The sequence below is a fragment of the Protopterus annectens genome, chromosome 13.part0 (assembly GCF_019279795.1).
Source record: "Protopterus annectens isolate FY-2018-M chromosome 13.part0, PAN1.0, whole genome shotgun sequence".
Classification (NCBI taxonomy): Eukaryota; Metazoa; Chordata; order Ceratodontiformes; family Protopteridae; genus Protopterus; species Protopterus annectens.
Genome location: NC_056747.1, coordinates 636,678,712 through 636,702,801, shown reverse-complemented (window position 1 = coordinate 636,702,801; position 24,090 = coordinate 636,678,712). Strand labels below are relative to the sequence as shown.

Below are 24,090 nucleotides of genomic sequence, written 5' to 3'. Positions count from 1 at the left end.
TCGTCTGCTGGTTACAAAGTCACTTTTCAGATAAGTGCCCCATTGGGATTTTTTCTTCTTTCCTTTTGTTTTTATGGTTGTTGGTTTTATGTCGTCCAGAAAGGGTTAATGCCAGTGTGGGAGACAGATTCCTCGTAAAGATAGTCACAATCAGTGTTTGTTTTGTTTAGGTGTTTCTCACGACCATACATCTTACCCCATTTGTCAGGTGTTTGTTCCAAAAACCTTGCGTAGTCGTTTCTCTTCCTTAGTAGTCTGCTTGGAAAACCAGTGTCTTCAATTGTTGGCTAAGGGTACTGTGAAGGAATCGTCCCTGCCCAAAGGTCAGCTGTCTGCGAAGAAGACCAAGAAATCTTGGTCGTATTCTTCAGCTGTACTTCCTCCAGCGGACATCTCTCTCAAGGTTAGTGAAAACATGGAGGATCACCCAGTTTCTCAGTCAGATTGCTCTGGTACTACCATTTCGGAGGCCAGTATGGATCCGGCTTTTTGCATGTCCCTGGAGGCCGTGCAGATGTCTGCTTCGGATATTCAGGGGGAACCATGGATGATTATTTTTGAAGGACACTGGGTGTTCCTCAAATTTTAGTCAGAGAAGGTACTGCTAATATTCTTATAGAGTGTCATCAGGAGTCCGAGCCACCTAAGATCTTTAGGGCTGATGTCCTTTTGAAAAATGAGCAGAAAACTAAGCACCTTTCTCCTGCTCAAAAGATCCTCAAAGTGAATGGCAAAATTTCACACTCAGTCTGTTTAATGCTGTTATGGCTTTAAAGCCTCCTCAGGTAGTCTGTGTTCCTGCCCCCCTCTTGGTCTTCTACTCCTCTTAAGAGGCCTAGGGAGCAGGTTTCATTTGATATGGATGTGGATTCTAATAAAGAATCCCTGACCTATTCTTCTCCGATTCCCTCTCCTTGGATTGCGGGTGTAAGAAGGAGAAATCTATTAATCCTGATTCTCCTTTTGAGGAGATTTCTTTTGGTGATACAATCTCCTGTATGATGGAGATTAAGTGGGATTGCACTCAGGTCTCTTACGTCCAGAAGAGGTACGATGAGCTTCTTCAAATGGAGTCTCCTAAGCCCTCTGCTGTCCCTCCAGTTCTTGCTGCCTTGTTGGCTGCTTTTTCTTACAGCTTCTCAGGCTCCTGACTTCTGCACCCCTGTTCATAAAAACCTGATAGGTTTTATAAGGTGCCTGAAGAGTGCAGATTCCTTTATAGGTGTCCGTCTGCTGACCCTTCTGACAACTCAGATATAATTTGGATAAAACAAAAGCCATTCTTAAGTCTGAGCAGCTTTTTTTTCCTTTCATCCTAAGTCTTTAGGTTTGGCTGTTTCCAAGCAAACCATTTCTTCTTGGATGTCTAAAGCTATTTCTTTTTGTTATTCATTTCATGGGAAAAACTTTACTTCTTCTTTTAATGCTCATTCTACCAGGGCCGTGGCTTCTTCTGTTCCCCCAAAGATTTGGATACTAATTCTATTCTTGAGGCAGCTACTTGTACTTCTGTGGGTATTTTTACCGAACACTATAAGTTGGATGTTGTTTCTAGGGCTAGAGCTGTTTTTCCAGGGCTATCCTACATGGTTATCTAAAAGGGATCTGCTGGTCCTTCTTCCTCTCAACTTTCTTCCTGAGCTTTTGTACTCTCCCTATTTTCAAAATACTGCAAAGGTGATATGGAAGGACATAGTACAGTTGTGTAAAATCTTGCATAACAGTAGATGTACTTCTCTTCACCATTGCAGTATTCGCTTCCTCCCTCCCCTGTTCCTGTTCTCCTTCTGGATGTACTTGTTACCTCTTTGTCTCCTTAGACTGTCGTTGCTTCTGGGGCTTTTTAGTTCTTGGGATGGTCTATCACCTTTATGCCATGCACCGTGCATGGGAAGCATACATGTGATGCATGGCATCCCTGTTACAACCTAAAGGCTTTGATATGCTGGCCAGACATTGGTCTACCCTTGGCAGGGGATCCCCAGTGTAAAGAATACTGCAACAGTGAAGAGAAGGGCATCTGTTGTTATGGTAAGATTTTACAGAACTGTACTTTACTCTTGTCTGTGCCTTCAGTCAGTTGAGTGCCCTTCTTTACATTGATGTACTATTATTGATCATTTATGTATTTCATCATGTTTTGCACATGGGCAGTCAACACACTGGTTTGTCTGTGTGTAATCCTGAGAAAACTGCATTTTATTTATATATATATATATATATATATATATATATATATATATATATATATACATATACATAAAAATATAAAATGTCTGTGTGTATACATGCGCACGCACACACACACACACACTTATATATATATGTGTGTGTGTGTGTGTGTGTGTGTGTGTGTGTGTGTGTGTGTAGAGATTTATTTATTTGACATTTGTTGACAGGGATAGTCTGACTAGACAAATGCCCTTTTTCAGCACAGGCCCGGGGAGAAAAGCTCCAGACTACAACAATATAAGATAATTTACATGCAAAAATAATGTACATTATAAAAGCTACATATTGTAACACAACAAGAAAATTAACTTGATAATATAATGTAAATAAAAAAAAATTATAACATATAGGTGGAGAAGAAAAGAAAATTAAAAAAAAAAAGAAATATACAGAATGAGGATAAAAGGTAAAAGTAGAGAAAATAAAAGGAAACAGTAATATAGGAAGAGAAATTTGACTAAAGGGAGGGAGTTGGGATAGGTGTCTGTGTGTGTCTCTTTCTGTAAATATATATGTATATATATATAATATGTATGTGTATGTATGTATATATATATATATATATATATATATATATATGTGTGTGTATGTATATATATATATATATATATATATAATGTCCTTTTATAGACTTATTAACTGGGTATGTGAACTGGTCCAAAGACCCTTTTCAGCCATGAACTGGTCTGTGCAAAGTATACAACAATGGATTTAGACGTTGTCAAATAAAAATGAACAGAAAGGCTACACAGCTAGAATTCATCATAAAAAACATATTCCAACACCTTTCTGCATTTTTCAAGTGCTCACCCTTACCACCAAAAACAAGCTGTGGTGAAGGGTCAACTGGTAAGGGCAGCCAGAATGGTGACTAGTAATCGTGAATTTGAAAATGAATGTGAAAACTTAAGGGGGACGTTCACAAAAACGAGCATACCCAAGTAACTTGTTAGACGAATTAATAGAAGAGGTTAAAAGAAAAAGAAGGAACGGGCTTTATAGGCCCATTTTAGAAGATGAATACATACATGAGGGGCAGTTAACTGAACCAGGGGAGAGAATAGTAAATATTAATATCAATTTTAGAACAAGGTGTGTGATTACTTATCAGACAATTTACAAAGTGAGAAATATTCAATACAAGAATTGGAATTTCATCTCAGGGCATAAATTTGAAAAATATTTTGGAGAAAGAAAAAATTAAATTGTATAGGAATCCGGGTACTTTTAAATGTGGCAGTTGCCCCTATTGTAAATATATAGAAGAAGGGCATTATTTAGAAGTCAGGGGCATGAAATTGAAGAACAATAATATATGCAATTGTCAATCTAAAATGGTTGTGTACCTGGCTAGATGTCAAGAATGCCCTTCCTTCTATATAGGAAAAGCAGAACGAAAATTACGTGAAAGGATTTATGAACACCTATATAGTATTTCCAGGAATAATGGTGAAAATGCCCTAGCAAAACATGTCAGTCTGAACCCAGGGCACACTTCTAAATTTTGGATAATGCAGCAGATGCGGCCTAACCCGAGAGGTTGTCCATTGACAGTAATGTTGGAATTATCTGAATTGTTGTGGAAATACGCCTGGATGCATATACACTACTATGTTTAAATGACATGTGTTCTATCCATAGCATCTTAAAATTGAAAAATTTAAAAAGATAATATTTATGAGTAGTTGAATAGGAATTTAGATTTTGATATTCATGTTTTTACTCATGTTTAACATTTATTTGTTTTTTTTAAAAAGTTTTAGTATATGCTTTTGTATGAGAGAAGTTTGAGTAATACAAGTGTTCTTATGTAGATGGTACTTTAAGTTCTTGATTGGTCTATTGATCACATGACTAGTAAGGGAGGGTATTTTAAGCACCATTTTCTGTAGTAACATTGTATCTGAAGAAGTTCATGTATAGAATTGGACGAAAAGCGCTTTATACAAATCAATTTATTTTGATTTAGAGTTGCATCTGGAGTCCGCTCTACCTGCCTGCCTGGAACTTACTTGGATTTTGGATACAAATCTGAAGAGATATGGTGGTACAGAAATAATAAGTTTCAGATAGTCAGCACTGCCAGTTATGCAGGTTGACATGTAAGATAGCAGGCTCAGCTGCACTGATTGATTTATAGCTCTGAATTCCTTTTCTTACAGGTTATTTTTCAATAGTGCTGAGATAAAACTTGTGGTCACATTATTGCTAAACCTTGATTTAAGCCAGTAGGAATATGTTTTAACTCTGATCCTCTTCATTGAGTAATCATACAGTGAAAGACAAATCTCGGTGATACAGAAACCTGTCTTTTGCTGTCCACAAATGTGTGTATTTTTTTTTTTTTATTTCAATGAAACTCCCTTATGAATTCCTGGACTGTAGGGTAGAAGTTTACTTGTACCCAAGTTTGACACTCAGATGTGCAAACAGTGAAGTATGCCTTCTGTCTGTAACACCAAAATGCAGAACTTACTGCAACACTTGTCAAAACATTTTTGTATGGGGGCTGTGTTCCCACAACTCTACTGCTTATGGATAACATCTCTTGAGATATCTATACCTTTGATGAATAGGGAGTCCTCCCAAGATACTGCAGTCTGAGAATTAGTATATATGAAATGTAAACAAAAAAAAAGTAGGAACTGCATGACAACACTTGAGAATCAACTATAAAAGAAATAATGCATTTTAATGTTAAGTGTTGCACAGAATGATCTGTCTTCCTGCTTACTTCCTGTAATGCGCCAGCCCCAGCAGTTCCACATACCATTTCATTGATGTGGTGAATAATGCCTAGTCTTCATTGTAATTGATTTCCTGTGGGGCTATTAGCAGTTGTCCAGGATGTCCTTCAAGGATGCATCTGCAGTCCTTACAAATGGGTTGTCCTGTCGTCAGGCAGCCCTTCGGTCGGCCGGATTCCAAAGTCTGGGTCTGGCTTCGGCTGGTGTCGCACTTCACCCGACGTCATTGCGGCAGTTTTCGGGTATAAAGGCATCAGCCGACACCATTTTCCTCAGTCTTTCTTGCCGCGTGGCGCCCGAAGCAGAAGCTGTTCGCAAGTGCCGGTCGGTCAGATCCAGAGATTACTTCTACCGAATACTACTTCGAAGACTTCTATAAAGCTAAGTACCCCGTTGGGGACTCTTTCTTGCCTCAGCCGATGTCAGAGAAAGTTAATAACTGTTTATCTTGTGGGAAACAAATACCTCATAAAGATTTCCACTCCTATTGTATACATTGTTTAGGCCCAGACCACGACGTAGCAGCTTGTCTAGCCTGTGCTTCTTTTAACCGGCGGACGATTTTCGGCACCGATTTTGCCTACATTATGCCGTCGGATCCTCCGACTACACAAATAACTAAGAAACGCAAAGAAAAGGACCGACACTCGCGGTCCACGGTTTCGGCTGAAACCACGGCCAAGCAATCTGCGAGTGTCTCGGTTTCGGCCGAAACCGAGCAAGCGGTTCTTTCTTCAGCAGACAACTTGCCTTCTACCGAGGCCTCTTCCATTCTGGTAGAAACGGCTTCTGAAATCCAGCCTTCTGTTGCGATTTCACAGGATTTATCAGACACCATTCCACTAGATATTTCTACTCCTGCACGTGGAGCTGCTAGGCCTCCTCCAGCTATGTCTATTAAGGCCTTTGCCAGGGCTAAAGCAGCCAAAACTTCCAAGCCAGTGCCTGCCAAGCCCCCCTCTCACAGGCCCAGCACCAGCTCCCATATGCTTTCTTTGGCACAGGATCTCATCACTTTAATCCGTGGATCCCAGCCTCATCCAGACAGGGCCTCTCTTCCCCCCCCCCTCCAGAAAAGAGGCCTAGAGCAGAGCCCCCTGAGCCAGTAGCCACAGATGATTCTTCTGATGATTCAGAACATTCTGACCCTCCTGAGGCTTCTTATTCTCCTTACGAAGATTCCGATGCTGAGGAGTCCATCCCTTCAGCCTCTCCTCCTGAGGAATTTTCCTTTGGGGAAACCTTGCATGCTATGAGGGAACAATTCCAGTGGCAGGGCCAAGATTTCTCAGACTCAAGAAAAAGGCTTGGACCTTTCTACACTTACCACAGCATAGGCCTTTAGCTATTCCTCCAGTTCTATCTGTTGTTGATGATGCATTTAATGATGCTTGCACTTCTCCTGATACTTTACCTCCGGCTCCTGCTAAACCAGATAGGTACTACAGGGTCCCGGACACTCATCACCACTTATATAAGGCCCCTTTTGCAGATCCAGAGTCTATCTCCCAGGGCCCTAAAGCTGTAGCAGCTACTTCTTCTAAAAACCCCTCCCTCTGAAAGGGATTCCAGGTCCTTAGAGATGGGGTAAAAAAGTTTACACCTCTGCTACTTTGTCAGCTAGAGCTTTGAATTGCCAATTCCATATGATTCAATATCAAGAGTTTATGCTTGACCAGTTGACTAAAAGCTGTCCTCTGAAGAATCTTTAGATAAAAGTATGTTCAAGAAATGTTACATAACATTCAGCAGGTTAGTAACCATTCTTTAAAATGTGGCTATGATGCACTGGAGGCTTCCTTTAGATCAGCCATGACGGGCACAGTTATCAGGAGACATGCATGGTTGAAAGAACAAGCATTACCAGACCATATCAAATCTAAGCTTTTGGATGCACCTATGGACAAGGTCAATTTATTTGGTGCCCCCGCACAACAGGTTCTCAAAAAGATGGAAGAGAAAGCAAAATCTGTGCAAACCGTAAAAGATTTCTTACAAGTTCAACCTCCAAGGTTTAGCAGGAATTGCCCCTCCAAGAATTGGTCCTTTCCGGAGTCCTCTAAGGCACAAAGAGGCAGGAATAGGCTCTAGAGGCAGAAACCAAACCAGAGGTGCCTACAGGGGTCGCCAGTGGCAGGGTAACAACCAACGAGGCACGGACACAGCCACCACCACTACAACAACTCAATCACAGTGACTTGGCGGTGACACCGCCTACCAGGGAACAACTAGAAGCACCCTTAGGCGGAAAGCTAACCTTATTTTCAAGAAACTGGCACTGCATTACAAGAGAAAAATGGATTTTGCAAACTATAGACCAGGGTTACAGGTTCCATTTCCATACTCTACCAGGAAAGAGAGGAATGCCAAACCTACCACCTTCTCAAAGGGCAGAAGCTCTAAAACAAATAGCTCAATTATTAACAATGAGAGCTGTGGAAAAGGTACCATCTATGGAGCAAGGGAAGGGATTTTACTCCAGGCTCTTCCTGGTACCAAGAAAAGAAAACAAATGGAGGCCTATTCTAGATCTGTCCGCTCTAAACACATTCCTCATTGTTCCAAAATTCAAAATGCTGACTCTACAGCAGCTTCTTCCCATGCTGGGCAAGGAGTCTTGGCTGGTAACTCTAGATATCAAGGAGGCATACCTGCACGTCCCCATAAGACCAATTTGCAGAAGATACCTCAGATTTCTTGCAGGATCAGAGCATTATCAATTCTCAGCATTGCCCTTTGGCTTCTCTACTGCGCCCAGAGTGTTCACGAAATGCCTGGCATCAGTAATCGCTCATTGCAGACTTCAGGGGATTCAAATCTATCCCTACCTGGACAACTGCCTGATACAAGCGGACAACAAAAACAAATTAACAGTAGACTTACAAAGAGTCATCTACCTGCTTCAAGCCCTGGGATACACAGTCAATTAAAAAAAGTCAAGGCTGATTCCATCCCATATAATAACCTTTCTGGGTGTAGAACTGGACACATCAAACAAATGGCATTTCTAACTGCAGAAAAGAAAGAACAACTTCCTCTCTACTTTTTAGCATTAACAAAGCAGAGCCATCTAACTGCAAGAAAAGTGTTACAAGCTCTAGGCTTCATGGCATCCTGCATAATCCTGGTCCCTCATGCCAGGCTTCATATGAGAAAGCTACAGTGGTACCTAAAGAATTTGTGGTCTCGGCACAAGCACAGCCTGGAAACCAAAATTCCAATGATTCCATGCCTGAAACAAGAGTTCTTATGGTGGGCACAGGCCTGTCAATCAAACACAGGACTGCCCTTCAGCAAAAGTCATCCAAGACAAACTATCACGACAGATGCCTCAGACCTCGGTTGGGGGGCACACATGATGGGCAAGTGCATTCAAGGCCTATGGACTTGAGACCAACTGCATCTGCACATAAATCTAAAAGAAATGATGGCAGTGAAATTGGCAATCCAGGCATTCAGACCTCTTCTCCACGAAGGCCAGCTGTTGATAAGGACAGACAACACCACAGTTATGTGGTACATCAACAAACAGGGAGGCACACACTCATACCCCCTATGCCGGCTGGCACTAGATCTATGGGATGTGGCTCTCAGTTACAACCTACAGTTACAGGCTATCTATGTTCCAGGGAAGGAAAACATTCTAGCAGACATATTAAGCAGAACTATGACAGATGCCCACGAATGGATGCCGCATCCGGACATCTTCAAAGCCATCACAAGAAAATGGGGATTGCCACAAATAGACTTGTTTGCATCCCCATACAATCACCAGTTGAAGAAATTCTGCACAAGGACTTACCACCCACTTGCTTGGAAGGTGGACTCCCTATCCTTCAGTTGGAAAAGCATGACAGCATACGCATTCCCACCACTTCCTTTGATGCACAAAGTGCTTCTCAAGATCAAAGAGGAACGTCCGAGGATCATTCTGATAGCCCCAGACTGGCCAAGACAACATTGGTACCCACTTCTGAGGAGCATGTCCAGGGAACAAATATGGAAACTACCACTGATCCCATTACTGCTGACACAGAACAACTACAACATTCTGCATCCCAGCCTAAAAACTCTGCAACTAACTGCCTGGAACATTACATGACACAAATTAGCACAAATTTATCCCAAAGGGTTAAGGACATAATCCTGGAGGCTCATAGACCTTCTACAAGAAAGAATTATGCAGCAAAATGGAAAAGATATCTCACCTGGAGCGCTGCAAAGGAGCAAGATGTGACACTAGTGAACATAGCCAACATCCTGGAATACTTGGCTGAGCTCTACCACACAGGCCTGTCCTATTCCTCCATCAAGATACATGCATCAGCTATTTCGGCACAATACAGCTTGGATCCTCCTGTCTTCTCGCATCCTCTGCTCAGACAGTTTCTGAGGGGAATCAAAAATGTAAAACCTCCCAGAAAACCTCCATTGCCAGCATGGGACTTGAACTTTGTGCTAGAAAAACTGACTCTGCCTCTTTTCGAGCCAGCAGCTACAGCAGACTTGCAATACTTATCCTGGAAGACTGCCTTCCTGCTGGCAATAACTTCAGCAAGAAGGGTCTCTGAACTACAAGCATTAATGGCAGTACAACCCTTCCTGATCTTCCATCAAGATAGAGTGTCCATGAGAACAAATCCTTCATTTATGCCTAAGGTGGTATCCAGAGTCTCTTTAAATCAGGCTATCCACCTTCCTACATTCTTCCCCAATCCACAGAACAGGGGAGAAAAGCTTTTACGTACCTTGGATGTACACAGGCAATTACGCTACTACCTGGACAGGACAAAAAAACAATAGAAGAACTGACCAGCTTCTGGTAGCTTATGCAACAGGAAAAGAAGGAAAACGAATTTCTAAACAATCTCCAAATGGATAGGAAATTGCATTAGATTTTGTTACTCCTACCATGGAAAGAAAACTCCAGAGAACATCAGGCCTCACTCCACAAGGGCCACAGCCACTACCACAGCTTTCTTACGAGGATTCTTACGAGGAGTGGCTACCAAGGACATTATAGAGGCTGCTACTTGGACCTCCGTGCATACATTTGCCAAGCATTATAACTTACCTCTATACTCTAGATCCCGTGCTGGCTTTGCCACTGCTGTTTTGCAAGGGATCCTGACTACACCATAATCTATTCTCATTTCCTCCTCCCCTAGTTTAGCTATGGTATTCTACCCATTTGTAAGGACTGCAGATGCATCCTTGAAGGACATAGTACAGTTTTGTACCTACCATAAATGTAGATGTCCGAGAGGAATGCATCTGCAGTCAGGATTACCTCCCTCCTTCCCTCTGAGGTACTCCTAGGGTACTTACCAATCTTCAGCTAGCTTGGGGGGGATCTATTATGGTGTATTTGTTTGTATATATGTACATACATGTTTATTTTGTGTGTTTGATCTCTATTATTTGGAAACTTTGGCATTTATCCAAATTTAGCCTACCAAGAGGACACCTGGCATCTGGGGCAAGAAACACTGAGGAAAATGGCGTCGGCTGATGCCTTTATACCCGAAAACTGCCGCAATGATGTCGGGTGAAGTGCGACACCAGCCAAAGCCAGACCCAGACTTTGGAATCCGGCCAACCGAAGGGCTGCCTGACGACAGGACAACCCATTTGTAAGGACTGCAGATGCATCCCTCTCGGACATCTACATTTATGGTAGGTACAAAACTGTACTTTATTGCTAGTGTCTGAAATTAAGAAAATCCTTTTTTTGCAGTTAAGGCCGGAGTAGGGGAGTGGTTTGGCAGTAATAACTTATGAACCTATGGTAGGAGTAAATTTATAATGCTTTTCATGCGTCATTATTGTTGCTACTCCGATGTTCTTCATGTTTCACTGTTGCAGTCATCACGTTTGGGTTATCTACCTGCAGGTAGACCTCAGCCGGCCTGAATGCCAGAGTCTTCGGATATCTGCGTCGGATGCTGTCGCTTCTTCCATGACGTCAGGTCATCAGGGGTATAAAACATGCAGCCGACGCCATTACATCAGTCTTTCTTGCCGTGCGGTGCCTGAAACAGAAGCAGTTCGCAAGTGCCAGTCGGCCGACTCCTGAAATTTCCCTTTTCGAGTTTCAGATCTGAAGTCTTCAAAAAAGATAAGTACCCCGTTGGGGATCCTTTTTTCTTGCTCTAACCGATGTCAGAAAAAATTAACAATTGTCTTGCCCGTGGAAAGCAAATACATCATAGAGATTTTCATTCTTACTGCGTCACCTGTTTAGGCCCAGACCACGACATCCCTCACTGTTGGTTTTGTGCCTTGTTCAATGCCCGAACTATTCATCGTCGGGCTATTTTTGTAGCTAAATACTTTCGTTCTCAATCTCCGTACTCCGATTTGGGTTCGTTAAGCCATCCGACTATCGATCTTCCAAAAAAAAGTAAGGATAAAGACAGAGACAGACCGTATAGGTCCAAAACTGCCGACGACGCTTCCATTAAGCTAGTCGCCAGTCAGCTGGTACTTAGTGAGGCTCTTTCACAGCCCCTGATACCTGCTACTACAGATTCACAGGCCTCTACTGAGACCCATTCGGAGTCCGGTATGCCTCGAGATGCTTCTTCGACTATGGAACCTGCGAATGTGTCTACCTTGGATGGGTCCGGAGCCGCTGTGCAGGCACCGGCTTCTGAGGGTGTATTCAGGCCTACAGACTTTCATATTAAACTGACAGCATCGTTTCCAACTAGAAGTACAAAATTCCTCAGGCCTAAAACTCACACTACGCCTAGAAAACCAATGACCAAACCGATGACTCAGGCCCATATGCCTCAAAAACAAATGCTTAGAATGGCTGAAGACCTTATTAACTTAATTAGGGGAAGCCAGCCTTCCCTCTCTGAGACCTAGAACCGATTTTTGTTCTGATTCTTCTGATCAGGAATCTGATATCTCTGCTCCTCCTGATTACCAGGATTTGCCCTTATCTACTTATGAGGATTCTGATGCAGAGGATTCCATTCCCCCTGCTTCTCCTGCAGAAGATTTTTCTTTTGGTGAAACTTTGCATACCCTTAGGGAGCATTTCCTCTGGGAAAGCCAGGACTATTCTGAGTCCAAAAAGAGACTTAGGGAATTCTTACTCCTGCCTCAACACAGGCCTCTAGCTATCCCTCCTGTTCTGGCTATTGTAGATGATGTTTTCTTGGAGTCTAGCCTTACCCCAGACACTTTACCTCCAGCTCCCAGAAAACCTGACAGGTACTACAGAGTTACCTGACTCTCACAAGTTCCTCTTTAAGAATCCTACTGCGGATCCAGAGACTATTTCCCAAGGACCAAAAGGCATTAAGGCTTCTGCTGCCAAAAAACCCTACCCCTTCTGATAGAGAATTCTAGAGCCTTAGACAGATGGGGTAAGAAGGTTTACACTTTTGCTACTTTGGCCATTAGGGCTCTAAATTGCCAGTTTCATATGTTAAAGTATCAGCAGCATATTATGAGACTACTTACACAGAAAATTATATCCCTGACTGTGCCGAACACAAAGACTTGCAAGATTTAATGCATTCTGCAGAACAAGTTGGTAAACATACTTTGCAATGTGGTTTTGATGCTTTAGAAGCATCTTGCAGGGCTGCTGTCACTGGGTCTGTACTTAGCAGGCATGCTTGGCTTAAGGAACAAAACCTGCCAGATCATGTTAAAGCTAAATTACTGGATACACCCTTAAACCAAGACTGCCTTTTTGGCAACAAAGCAGAGGAAGTCCTCAAAAAGATGGAGGAAAAAACTAAATCTATGCAAACTGTTAAAAGATTTTCTACAAGTACAGCTTCCTAGATTCAGTAGGCATTGGCCTTCAAAGAACTGGTCCTTTCCAGTCCCTTCCAGGCCTTCTCAGTCCAAACCCAGGAACAGCAGACCTCCAAGACTTCAGTCTCAGGCTACGCACAGATCTAAGCAGTCGGGGGCTCTCACTTCCAAAGCAGGGAATAGTAAGCCACCCCGTTACGGAAAAATGGCACAATGACTTAACCTTAACCCTTCCAAGTCCTGCTCAACTACTTGCTCCCTTAGGAGGAAAGCTTGCCCTGCATGCAAAAAACTGGGAACTCATTACCCAGGACAAATGGGTTTTGAACATAGTTTCCCAAGGATACAGATTCCACTTCCACACACTACCAACCCCAAATGGTTGGCCAGACCTCCCCCCAAATCAGTGGGCGGAGGCCCAACAGCAGGTTCTCTTCCTTCTCAGTATCAGGGCTATTCAGCCTGTCCCAGCAGAACTAAGGAGACAAGGTTTTTATTCAAGACTGTTTCTGGTACCCAGAAAAGAAAACTCCTGGCATCCTATTCTGTCCCCTCTATTCTCAACACATTTCTGGTGGTTCCAAAATTCAAAATGCTAATTCTTCCTATGCTAGCCAAGGATGCCTGGCTGGCAACCCTAGACTTAAAGGAAGCCTACGTGCACATCCCATTGAGAAAATCCTGCAGACATTACCTGCGTTTCAGGGCGGGCTCCATGCAATTTCAGTTCTCTGCACTTCTCTTTGGCTTATCAACTGCACCCAGGGTGTTCACAAAGTGTCTAGCTCCAACCATTGCATTTTGCAGACAGAGAAATATTCAAATTTACCCATACCTGGACTATTGTCTGATTCCGGCAGAAAGCCAGGACTTGCTATTACAACACCTGGCCTTTGTAAAGAACCTTCTATCCTCACTGGGGTACACCATCAACGAAAAGAAATCTCACCTAGTACCCTGCCAACAGATTGTATTCCTGGCAGCAAGCTTGAACACAACTTCCCAGATGGCATTCCTCACTCCGGAGAAACAAGTTTATTTGACAAACTACTTCAAACTATTGGCCACAAAAACCCAGCTATCTGCAGGGAAAATACTGCAAGCCTTGGGGTTCATGGCCTCTTGCATTTTGCTAATTCCATATGCAAGACTGCATATGAAGAAACTCCAGTGGTATCTAAAACGTTTATGGTGTCAACATTCTCAGGCCCTGGAAACAATGCTTCCTATCATTCCTTGTCTAAGGACAGAGTTCATTTGGTGGGCAGAGGCCCTCTACCACAACAAGGGACTCCCTTTCACTCTACCCCCTGCCTGCCGCCCAAACCCTAACAACAGACTCATCAGACTATGCATGGAGGGCTCACATGGCAGGGCAGTGCATTCAGGGCAAATGGAACCCGAGACAGATGCACATGCATATCGACCAAAAAGTAATGTTAGCTGTACAGAATGCTCTGACAGCCTTCAAAGACCTTATTCTCCCTGGACAACTGTTGGTAAAGACAGACAACACCACAGTTATGTGGTACATAAACAACCAGGGGGGAACCCACTCCTACCCTCTCTGCAGACTAGCCATGGCCTTGTGGAGCACAGCCTTGAGCAACCAAGTGCACCTACAAGCTCAATTCCTGCCAGGCAAACTAAGTTCACTTGTAGACGACTTAAGCAGAAATCTCATGGACCCACGCAAATGCAAAATAGAACCCAAAATATTCAACCTCTTGAGGAATAAATGGGGGACCCCAGAGGTAGACATGTTTGCCTCTCCTCAGAACTACCAATTGAACAAATTCTGCACCAGAACTCCCCACAGTCAAGCTTGGAAAGTGGATGCTCTGTCCTTTACCTGGAAAGCCTCTCGGTTTATGCCTTTCTCCCTCTGCCTCTCCTCTTGAAGGTTCTACTAAAGATCAAACAGGACAAGCCAAGAACAATACTGATTGCACCAGACTGGCCACACCAGCACTGGTACCCCCTCTTGCGCAGTCTGACACTGCTACAACCATGGCACCTGCCTCAGAGCGTTTATATCATGTTATCGAAAGATGAAAATAGCGAATGCTATTTCATCGAACCTAAAATATCTAAACCACATAATATCAAACATTCAGAACAGCAAATTTTTTCCTTGGGAAAAAATTTGCTATTCCGAAACACATACACACAACACAAGCACACCAAAAAACATCAATACACACACATAAACTTATAATCCTACAACTAGCCCTCCACTAAACTATACAGACACTATCTATCCACTTACCTTAACCCAAACCCTAAGGTCCGTCACTATCGCACACTCACCTAACCCATGCCCTAACCCACCTGACCCGTGCCCTAATCCTAACAACCACACAATCACACACTTACCTGAACCCGACCCGTAAATTTCCACCACAGCGCTGAAAATAGCGAAGCCACAGAACCGGCCAACCGAATTCTTTCCCTAGGAAAGAATTCGGTGTTCTGCAGCTTCGCTATTTTCAGCGTTCGCTCAAAATGGTTCGATATTAGAACATTCGAAGTTTTAAAACTTTGATGTTCTGATATAGACCCGCCTCACACCCCTTCCCTGCTGTCCCAGCAGGCGGGCCAGATTCTGTACCCTTAACTTCATACCCCGAACCTTGCAGCCTGGCTAATTCCATGAGCTCTCCTCTAGCATCCCTCAGTAAGCAGGTGCGAGATGTCATTCAGGAGGCAAGGAGGCCTAGTACCAGAAAATCCTATGCTGAAAAGTGGAAAAGATACTTCTCCTGGAGTCAGGCTCAGGGGATGGCCACAATGGTGCCTAGCTTATCTCGTATTCTAGAATACTTAACAGAAATGCTCAACAAGGGCCTACCCTTCTCGTCAGTTAAGATTCATGCCTCTGCCATTTCAGCACATTATAATACTGGGCCCACCCCTCTTCTCACCCTTTGCTAAAACAATTCCTTAGAGGGGCTAAAAATTTAAGATGCCCAGGAGAGCTCCCAGTCCAGCCTGGGACCTTAACTTTGTATTGGAAAAGCTCACTCTTCCCCGCTTTGAGCCAGTTGCAACAGCAGGGTTGAATTCCTTTCCTGGAAAACAGCCTTACTTCTAGCCATCACTTCAGCAAGAAGAGTGTCGGAATTACAGGCCCACATGGCAGTGGAACCCTTCATTATCTTCCATACGGACAGGGTTTCCCTCAGGACTAATCCTTCCTTTATGCCCAAGGTGGTGTTTAGTGTGGCCCTAAACTAGTCCATTCATTTGCCTACCTTTTTCCCTAATCCACAAAACAAAGAGGAACAGATACTGCACTCTCTGGACGTGCACAGACGTGCACAGACAACTTAGATTCTATTTGGACAGGGCTAAGCCTCTCAGAAAATCTGACCAGCTGCTAGTTGGCTTTGCCTCAGGAGCAAGAGGGGAAGACCATTTCAAAGCTAACCATTTCCAAATATATACCCCATTGCATTCTTTTCTGCTACAAGCATCATGGAAAACCTACCCCACAGGGGATAAGATCGCATTCTACCAGGGCTGCATCAACCTCTATGGCGTTTCTCAGAGGAGTCCCTACCAGGGACATACTGGAAGCTGCTACCTGGAGCTCTGTACATACCTTCACCAAGCATTACCACCTGCCTATCTTTTCTAAATCCAGAGCTGGATTTGCCACAGCAGTCTTGCAGGGTTTAATAGCTGGCCCTAATGCTCTTTAACTACCTCCTCCCTTCCTTAGCTTTGGGAATCAACCCAAATGTGGTAACTGCAACAGTGAAACATGAAGAACATAGCAAAGTTGTGTACGCTTACCATAAATGTAGATGTTCGAGTGTATTCACTGTTGCAGTCCTGGTTACCCTCCCTCCAACCCCCTGACTTCTCTTGGCTCTACCTTCCTTCTTGTTTGGTACATATATATATATTTTTTTTCATGTGTATTTGCTTTTTGATAGGGGTGTACCATACCATATAATTGCTTCCTATTGTGGGGGCACCTGACATCTGGGGCAAGAAAAACTGATGTAATGGCGTCGGCTGCATGTTTTATACCCCTGACGACCTGACGTCATGGAAGAAGCGACAGCATCCGATGACTCTGGTATTGAGGCCGGCTGAGGGCTACCTGCAGGCAGATAACCCAAATGTGATGACTGCAACAGTGAATACACTCGAACATCTACATTTATGGTAAGTGTACACAACTGTACCTTTTTTTCCCTTCGATTTTTTTGCACTAATTCTGGACCACATCATATTTTGTTCTTTGATATTTAGCTATCTGGTAGAATGTCTGGGCTCATTTTATTTCTCCTGTGCTGGTTTGGCTTGGCCTTCATTTTGTTTCCCCTTGAATATGTGGTTTTGAATGTATTATTTGCTGTTTGAGTCTGCTGTTAGTTGATTCACATGATTTTGGTGGAGCCTTGGCTTGTGTCCACATGCTATGTTTGCAGGTTTTGTTTACCTCTTGCTGGGGATGGGATGGTTTTAGTGAAATGTATATGATTTTTCACCATGTATTTCATTATTTACTGAGCTCTTGGTTTAGACCCTATAATTAATTCACAAATGTTAAATTATTCACATAATTAGTACCACACTAGAACAGATGTTGTGGAGGAGGACAAGTAAGAAAGTTCAGTTTTGAGAATATAGAAGATTATATTCTCTGTAGAGGGTGTCTGAAATAGTGTGTGTGTGTGGGGGGGGGGGATTGGGGTGGTAGTGATGTACTGTGGGAATGAGTGTGTACCTATCTCTCTCTCTGAAAACTGTTTAGAATAATGAGTGCAAAATGTTTAAATGTTGTTTGCAAGATGTTCTTTACTGCTGTCCTTTGGTAATGTCTAAAAATGAATGTGTAAAGTATTGTAACTAGAGAAACATACTATCTATCTGTCTAAAGTATACAAGTTAATTTTGAATCATTTCAAATATATGTAAAAATACTATTGGAACTTGTTTATTGCAAGTAACTTGGATAATATAAAAAAATGAGCATAACAAAAGTTTAATTTGGAAATCTGTAAGTTCAACTTCCACTACTTCATATTCAGAAATATTTACTTGGAAATATATCCACAGAATATTTATTACTCCATATAAAGTAATTAAATAAAATGATATGCTGGATGTGTAATTACTCCACATAAAGTAAGTAAATAAAATGGTATGCAGGAATGTGCAAAAAAGACACAAAAGCAGACTGGCAACATATTTTTTGAGCTCCTCATTAGCACTCTTCAAGAAAAATCTTGATGATTGGATGGGAAATAGGAAATTTACCCCGGGGATCACTTCTGTGGCTCTGCTTGACAGGGGCACAGGAAAATAATTTTCTTGGGTGGCAAAAGCCAGGGTACCTTTTTGGCTAGGCTTATATAGGTCCTAGGGCCAATAGCCTAATACCTACCTATGTATAAGTTTTGGTTTACAATAAACAACTAAAATAGTATATTCCATTTGTATCATTGCATTGTTCTTTATGGGATGCCAATGGCTTGATTGAGAATATATGATGCATTTACTAATTACTTCCCTGCTTTGGGACACTAAAGATTTCCTTTTACTGTTTTACAGTCTTGCTTTGGTCATCATCATCTTCTTTCGGCTGTTCCCGTTAGGGGTCGCCACAGCGGATCATCTGTTTCCATTTCTTCCTGTCCTCTGCATCTTGCTCTGTCACACCAACCACCTGCATGTCCTCTCTCACCACATCCATAAACCTTATCTTAGGCCTTCCTCTTTTCCTGTTACCTGGTAGTTTTATCCTTAGCATCTTTTCCCAATATACTCAGCATCCCTCCTCAGCACATCCAAACCAACGTAATCTTGCCTCTCTGGCTTTGTCTCCAAACCTTCCAGCCTGGGCTTGACCCTCTAATATGCATATTCCTAATCCTATCCACCCTCATCACACCCAGTGCAAATCTTAACATCTTTAATTCTGCCACATCCAGCTCAAACTCCTGCCTTTTTGTCAATGCCACTGTCTCCAACCCATATAACATAGCTGGTCTCACTACCCTCTTGTTAGACCTTCCCTTTCACTCTTACAGGTACTCGTCTGTCACAAATCACTCCTGACACTCTTCTCCACCCACTCCATCCTGCCTTTACTCTCTTCCTCACTCACCATTACTCTGAGCTATTGATCCCAAGTATTTAAACTCATCCACCTTCGCCACCTCTACTCCTTGCATCCTCACCATTCCTTTATCCTCCCGCTCATTCACACACATATATTCTGTCATAGTCCTGCTGACCTTCATTCCTCTCCTCTCTAGAGCATATCTCCTTCTCTCCAGGGTCTCCTCCACCTGTTCCCTACTCTCACTACAGATCACAACGTCATCTGCAAACATCATAGTCTACGGGGACTCCTGTCTGATCTCGTCTGTCAACCTGTCCATCACCATTGCAAATAAGTGAGGTTTCATAGCTGATTCTTGATGTAATCCCACCTCCACCTTAAACGCATCCATCACTCCCACCGCAGACCTCACCGCTGTCCCACTACCCTCATACATATCCTGTACCACTCTTACATACTTCTCTGACACTCCCGACTTCCTCATACATTACCACAACTCCTCTCTAGCCACCCTGTCATATGCTTTTTCTGTCTACAAAAACACAATGCAACTCCTTCTGATCTTCTCTGTACGTCTCCATCAACACTCTCAGTGCAAACATTGCATCTGTAGTGCTCTTTCCCGGCATGAAATCATACTGCTGATCACTAATCATCACGTCCCTTCTTAACCTAGCTTCCACTACTCTTTCCCATAACTTCATGCTGTGACTGATCAGTTTAATCCCTCTGTAGTTACTACAGCTCTGCACATCACCCTTATTCTTAAAAATCAGTACCAAAATACTTTTTCTCCATTCCTCAGGCATCCTCTCACTTTCCAAGATTTCATTAAACAATCTGGTTAAAAACTCCACTGCCATTTCACCTAAACACCTCCATGCTTCCACAGGTATGTCATCTGGACCAACAGCCTTTCCATTCTTCATCCTCTTCATAGCTATCCTTATTTCCTCCTTGCTAATCCATTGTACTTCATGATTCACGATCCCCCCATCATCCAACCTTCTCTCCCTCTCATTCTCTTCATTCATCAACCCCCCAAAGTACTCTTTCCATCTCCTCAACACACTCTCCTCACTTGTGAGTATGTTTCCCTCATTATCCTTTATCACCTTTACCTGCTGCACATCTTTCCTAGCTTGGTCCCTCTGTCCAGCCAATCGGTACAGGTCCTTTTCTCCCTCCTTAGTGTCCAACCTTTCATACAACTCTTCATATGCCTTGTCCATAGCCTTTGCCAACTCTCTTTGCCATGCACCTCATCTCCTTATACTCCTGTCTACTTTCTTCATCTCTCTGACAATCCCACTTCTTCTTTGCCAACCTCTTTCTCTGTATACTATGCTGTACTTCCTCATTCCACCACCATGTCTGCTTGTCGTCCTTCCTCTGTCCAGATGTCATACCAAGCACCTTTCTAGCCGTCTCCCTTAGTAGCTCTGCTGTAGTTACCCAGCTATTTGGTAACTCTTCACTGACACCCAGTGCCTTTCTTAACTCATCCTTGAACTCCACCTCACAATTACCCTTTTTTAATTTCCACCAATTGATCCTTGGTGCTGCTTTGGTACATTCTGAAAAAAATGCTTGAGAACTTTGTTCTGTAATGAAGTTTTCCTATCTTGGGCCTATGTTTCTTGCTTGTTTAATATCTACTCTTAACCCGCTATTTTCTTATGGGATTTGGCTCCTTAACATCTGGTTGTTTGGTTGTGACTTTATTTTTGCAATTAGTTTTGCAGCTTTGTCCATTATTTTTAAATGTTAACAGCTGTGGAAAGACAACTGTGTGTTACTGTCCTTTGCAAAGGGGTCTGGCTGTTGGAAGGGCATTGCTATGGTGTTCACATCAAACATGTTTTTATAGTCAAACTGTAGAGCACACTGAATTCATTTGCAGATTATTCATTTATTCATCACTATTTGTTTGACTTAATGTTGTTAGCCTAATTTTATCATTTCAGGGTTTTTTTTTCCTGACACTGGAATTTATTTTGTTTGGTTGTACTGAAATTTTCAAAGACAAATGTCCTTGGTCCTTGTATAGTCTTTTGTGTGTTTACTGTTGTCTTTAGTGGTCTTTGCTTATAGTTTTTAAAATATGTTACAGATTTTATACTTGGCTTAGTTGTTTTTTGTTTTTTTTAACACACACAATTTATTTATCTAGGACTGTAGTATTTTATGCTTCATAATCAGGATTGACCTAACATGGATTTTCCTGGATGTACTGGTGTGCCTGTAGCCGTTATTGCCTGCTGCAGTTTTTACTTCGTATACAGATAGCTATTTCTATGAGTGCCTTCTGATTATTGCAGTGTTTAATAATGGCATAGTGTGATTCAATTTGCACTGTTTTGATGTGGTAATATTTGATTTGCTGAATGTAGTTTCTTAAAGATGTATTTGTTCCTGATTGATTTCTTCACCCTGGTGCTGTTAGTGTTGCTGTGTGGAAATGCTGTTACACAGAGAGAGAACATAATAGAATTATGCACTTTGAAGTGCATTTTTCTGTTTGCCCAAGTTAGTGCAATCTTGCGGTTAAGTAGGGGAGTGTATGTTCATTTTAGGTGGTTCTGTTTAATTTGAAGTTTTCCCGTGTTTTTTTTTTCTTCATTCTATTTTGAAGAGTGTGGCATTTCTATATTTCTTGCTTTTTGTTTTAGTAGTCAAAATGTTTTTAGGGCTTTTGAGTTACAGATGTTATGTAGTTTTTGGAAATACTGCAATGTGAGAAGTATTTGGGTTTGTTTTCTGTAATTTCTCTAGACTGTAGCAAATGTTAAGCAGAGAGACAAGCTGGGTGAATGCATATATTTGCTTTGCTAGCATGGCAATAAACTGCTGGAAGGAGGAGCTCATGTAACAGTAACTGACTGTATTACCTTTTGAGATAAAGTAATATGTATATATATAAATACCCACTCTTTTGAAAGTATTAATTTTGCAACACGCTTTGTAAAACTTGTGCCTATAGACTGTATCAGTCAATGGAAGGTGAGAAATATGCAAACCCCAAACTACATTGACATAACTTTTACTACCAGATACCAAGTATTTACTATCATTCTTACAATCGTAGTAGAGTCCATTAAAGTCTGTACATCTGCTAGGAACTTAAATAATCTTTACACATATCTAGATCTTTTAGTATTTGCTGAGGTAGGTACAGTTGCTCTTGGTTGAGTCACTTTGGTCTGGTAGACCCTGCTAAAATTTTTCTGGATTCACTTCACTCTCCATATAGTCTTGTAACACTGGTACACCACCTTTGTCTTGATATTCAGTCATAGTCTTTCATTTTCATTCCATGTATTGTAATGGATTGTAATATAATGGTAAGGCTTGTCACATTCTTGAAATGAAGTCCGTTCTGGTTGTACAGATGTCTATTAGTTCTCCTTAGTAGTTGTACTTTTTGTTCTGAAGATACAGAAGAGTTGCAACTGCCTTTATAACATGTACTTTTTGAGGCTCTGAGTATCTTTCTTGTAGAAATTTGCACTTTTACTTCTTGTACAAGAGTAGCTGAATGTCATGCTAGGTTTTCAGAATCTTCATGTGTTAGCATCACTTCTTTCTGTTTACATTAATGCTTAAGGCACTGGAAACTTTGTTCATCGTGTTTCACTGTTGCAGTCCTAACAAATGGGTTGTCCGGCTCCCAGTAGCCCTCAGTCGGCCAGAATACCAAAGGTAAGTAAAAATTACGTCGGTTGTAAAGGACGTCAGGGCGTCCGATACAAAAAGAGGCAGCCGACGTCACTTCCTCAGTCTTTCTTGCCGTGGAGCCCGAAGCAGAAGCTTTTCATGGATGAGTGCCGGTCGGCAGTTTACCTTGTTTGGTTTCCGACTATGAGAGTTGAAGTTTACTACAGCTAAGTACCCCATTGGGGATCTTTTTTTCTTGCCTTAACGAATGTCAGAAAAAGTTAATAATTGCCTTACCCGTGGAAAGCAGATTCCCCATAGAGATTTTCATTCCTGTTGCATTATTTGTTTAGGCCTTGACCACAACGTTCTCAAGTGTGATCTCTGTGCCTCCTTTAATCTGCGTACTATCCGTCATTGAGCTAAGATTTTGGCTAGGCATTTTGGAGTTTGGCCTAAGTTCATTGGTATGGCGTCCGCCGGTCTTCAGGCTTCGGATGTTCTGAAGAAACGTAAGGATAAGCACCGCGACAGGCCTCAGAAAGCTAAGTCCTCGGATGAGGTTAGTTGGTCGTCAGTCATCAGGTAGCCAGTGAGACGCCTTTGCAGTCCCTGCAGTCCACTGATGTACAACTGCAGGCCTTGCTTGAGTCAGAGTCCCTTAGGCCTTCAGCCTCCGCCTTCAGACCTGTCGTCGGTCACCTCTTCTGCTGGAGCCGGAACCGCTAAGCTGACTCCGGTGTCCGAGGCCTCCATTTTGCATTCTGACAGCAAACTTCTTCCTTCAACCTCTGCTACAACTTCGGCAGTTGCCAGGCCTCCAGAATATTTCAAGCTTGCAGGTAAATCTTCCATTCGTAAGCCTGTGAAAAGGCAGGCTCCAGCTTCTTCTCGTTCCCCTCAATCCCAAATGGTTAAAATGGCTAATGATTTGTTGACTCTTATTGGGGGTTCTCAGCCTCCTCCTTCTAAAAGGAGTAGGGATGTTTCCCCTGAGGCTTTGTCCTGCTCAGGTTCTGATTCTTCCAGCATTTCTGCTGATGAAGAGGGAATTTTCTCAGGCTTTTCCTCCTTTTGAGGATTCAGATGCAGAGGAGTCCATCCCTTTTGCCTCTCCTCCAGAGGATTTTTCTTTTGGTGATGCTTTAAATACCCTCAGAGAACATTTTAAATGGGAAAGTCAGGATTGTGGTTTTGACATCCTTGAGGCCTCCAGCAGGGCTACGACTACTGGATCTGTTATTAGAAGGCACGCTTGGCTCAGAGAACAGCCTCTTCCGGAACCTGTCAAGGCTAAGCTTTTGGATGTACCTTTGCATAAAGACAGTCTTTTTGGCAGCAAAGCAGAGGAGATATTGAAAAAGATGGAGGATAAGGCCAAGTCCATACAAACTGTTAATGAATTTCTGCAAGTTCAACCCCCTCGCTTTAGCAGGAATTACCCTTCCAAGAGTTGGACCTTTCCTGATACCAGCAGACAGAACCACTCCAGGACTAGAGGTTACAAATCTTCTAGGGGGCAAGGGGCTACCTCTTAAAGGTCTAGGTGTTGGCAGGCTTCCACTTCTAAAGGAGGAAGCTCCAAGCCTGCAT

General features: G+C 42.5%; 1 protein-coding gene across 2 annotated transcripts in view; it reads left to right on the top strand.

Annotated features, from left to right (window-relative positions):
- NLE1 (notchless homolog 1) overlaps window positions 1–24,090 on the top strand; it is a 691,532-nt gene that overhangs the window by 198,433 nt on the left and 469,009 nt on the right. The gene's annotated exons all lie outside the window — the stretch shown is intronic.